Source organism: Echinops telfairi, unplaced genomic scaffold, assembly GCF_000313985.2.
Source record: "Echinops telfairi isolate 266 unplaced genomic scaffold, ASM31398v2 ScPeMD7_7412;HRSCAF=8450, whole genome shotgun sequence".
Lineage (NCBI taxonomy): Eukaryota > Metazoa > Chordata > Mammalia > Afrosoricida > Tenrecidae > Echinops > Echinops telfairi.
The window spans coordinates 18,645,248-18,647,742 of NW_022111312.1; the positions used below are offsets into that span (position 1 = coordinate 18,645,248).

The following is a 2,495-nucleotide window of genomic DNA, read 5'->3' on the forward strand; positions in this document are numbered from 1 at the left end:
GTAGAACTGCTGAGTGAGGAAGGTTGGCAAGGTGTATGGACATGCCCCTCCACCAACCTTCAAGGACTGGAAGCTGGGGCCCAGACATTCAGGTCAGTGGGTGCCATGATGGCCGGGCCTGGCTTCCAGACACGATGAGTAGCTAACTGATTGTCAGAGTCCAAGGCTTCACTCAGGGCTGCTGCCCTCTGCCTTCAGGGCTGGGGACCCCCCACCCCACCCAAGCCAGACAAGAGCCTCTGGGCCACTCCACCTGCCAGACTCTCCAGGGCCCAGGTCCAGCAAGGCTATCCTCCCGTCAACCCCACTGAGCACCTACCTCCCCTTCACCTCTGGTAGGCCCCTCACCTCCAAGCCCCCATAGGGCTTCATTCTCCCGCCGTCGTGAGTCTAGCTCGCAGGAGGAGGAGCTCATCGACGGCTTCGCCATCGCCAGCTTCAGCACCCTGGAGGCCTTGGAGGTAGGTGGGCGGGGGTCCCGGACCCCTGTGGCTCCCAGACGCCGGCCCTCCCCCTCGGCCGCACCTGCAGGCCCTGCAGCGTGGGGGTTGGCGTTCTCTGCCTCGGTATCACACTCCTAACGGGGGCTGTGGCCCGGCAGCCAGTGCGTTTTGCAATTATGTTTCTGTTGTCAAACTGTTGCTGCATTCTTCTCAAGAAGTGCCTGGGAGGGAGGCGGGCAGGGCCTGTGCCGGAGGCGAGGTGAAATGGATACCTTGGGATTCTCCCAAGCCTGGTGTTTGGAGGAGGAGAGGGGACCACCCCCGTCCCCACCCCCTGTGCCTGCTGCGTGGGTAGGAAGTTGGCAGAAAATATTGCTTGCTTAGCTAAGTTATCTGGGCAATATTTGCTGAGCAAATATTGCTCGTCTTGCCTTGGTGCAGGTGAGCAGGAGAAGATGGAAGGCTGTCAGTTGCAGGGATGGGCGGGCTTTGCCCCTGGCTTGGCGAGGTTGGGGGAGGGGGCAGTGTTATTCCTTGGGATCTGGTGTAGTTGGGGGCTGTCTCTTTTTAAAGTAGCATAGTTGGGGGCTGGCTTTGTTGGGGGACTGACATTGTAGGGGGACTGCTAGACCTGGCATGTTTGGGGACTCTCTAAATCTATGTAGTTAGAGGCTGCACCCCTAGACCTGGAAGGACAGGATTGAAGATCTCCACCCCAGGCTGTGCCTTCCGGAGGCTGACTGTAGGGACCTGCCTCCACCCAATCTGGGCCCTGGCACTTTTGGTGGGTATGGGGCAGTGCAGCTCCTTGAGGTGGCTGCTCTGCGGCCAAGCTGCAAGGTTTCAGAGCGTGTCTGTGCCTGCCCCCCTCTGCGTACCTTGGTGGCAGTTGGAAGGTGTGGGGGGTCTGCCTGGCTTGTGCCATGACATTGTCCAACACTCACTATGGCCTCCCCACCTGACTCCTCCAGATGGGCAGCATCCTGCTGGGTGGCCACTGCTATCTCCTCCAGGCCCACAAGTTCCAACAGTCCCCATCTTCTCTTCTGTTTCTCCTTGAGGACTCATGGCCTCTGAGGGATTGGGATTAGTTGTCCTGACCCCAGTGGGTGCTAGAGGGAGGAAGGAGTGAGCAGAAGAGAAACCAAGGCAAAGTTTTGTGTCCATGGTGGCCTGTGTCAGGGGTGTGGCACCAGCAGCATCTCTGTCAGAAGCAGTGTTTCAGGGTGAGGCCCATCAAGTGGGCCGGTTCTGAGCCAGGCACTGCCTCTTCCCCACCCCCACCCCCAAGGTTTCTGAGCAGGTTCCTCAGGCAAGGTCAGGTGAGCACCCTCTTCTTAGCCTCTTTTGTCCCCAGAACATGGTGTCCCCCAAAGCTGAGACACCTCGTGACCATCTAGCTCACTTAGCTGGTGTTGGTGAGCATGTGCCTACGCGAGGAGGGCCCAAGGGGTAGCAGGCCGGTGTCCCTGCTCTTCATGGCCAGGGCTGGCAGCCACTCTGAAGGTATAAAAACTTGGCCTTGGGGACTGGATGCCTGGGGCCTGTGCCCTCCCCACCACCAAGACTAACCAAATCCATAACCTGGACCTGGCCTCTAGGAAGCAGAGGGGCACCGGCCCGACCCCTGTGCCCTGGTGGCTGTGTCCACGTGGCAGGCCTTGCCCAGCCAAGACACCTGCTCCTAGAAGTCCCCGGGCCCAGCTGCTGGAAGGGGCTTTCCTGGGTAGCCCCAGCTAAGTGCCCAGAGTTTTAAAAGCCACCAATACAGTTGCCAGCAGTTAAGACTTTAAAGCACCCTGCCTCTGTTAGCCTAGCAGGATGGGGAGGTGTTTCTCCAGGGTTCTGCTGGAACAGGGACCATTGCCCCGGGAGCAGCAGCCAGGGGAACAAGGCTGCACTCAGCCGCCTGAGGCCATGAGTCTGTGGAAGGTCCCTGCAGCTGACCCCTGCTCGTGCACACACACCCCACACATACACCCAATTCTTTCCCCAGCAGTACAACCGCTGGGCACTTCTCGAGCTACAGGTCGGCCTATATGCGGTGCTGGG

At 59.6% G+C, this 2,495-nt stretch overlaps 1 protein-coding gene across 2 annotated transcripts in view; it reads left to right on the top strand.

The window, feature by feature from the left end:
• Positions 1-378: 378 nt before the first annotated feature.
• Positions 379-2,495, top strand: part of FBRSL1 (fibrosin like 1) — a 32,285-nt gene continuing 30,168 nt past the window's right edge. For both annotated transcript variants that reach the window (XM_045296812.1, XM_045296811.1), the window contains exon 1: positions 379-461. The gene's annotated coding sequence lies outside the window, so the exon portion shown is untranslated. The remainder of the gene's footprint in view (positions 462-2,495) is intronic.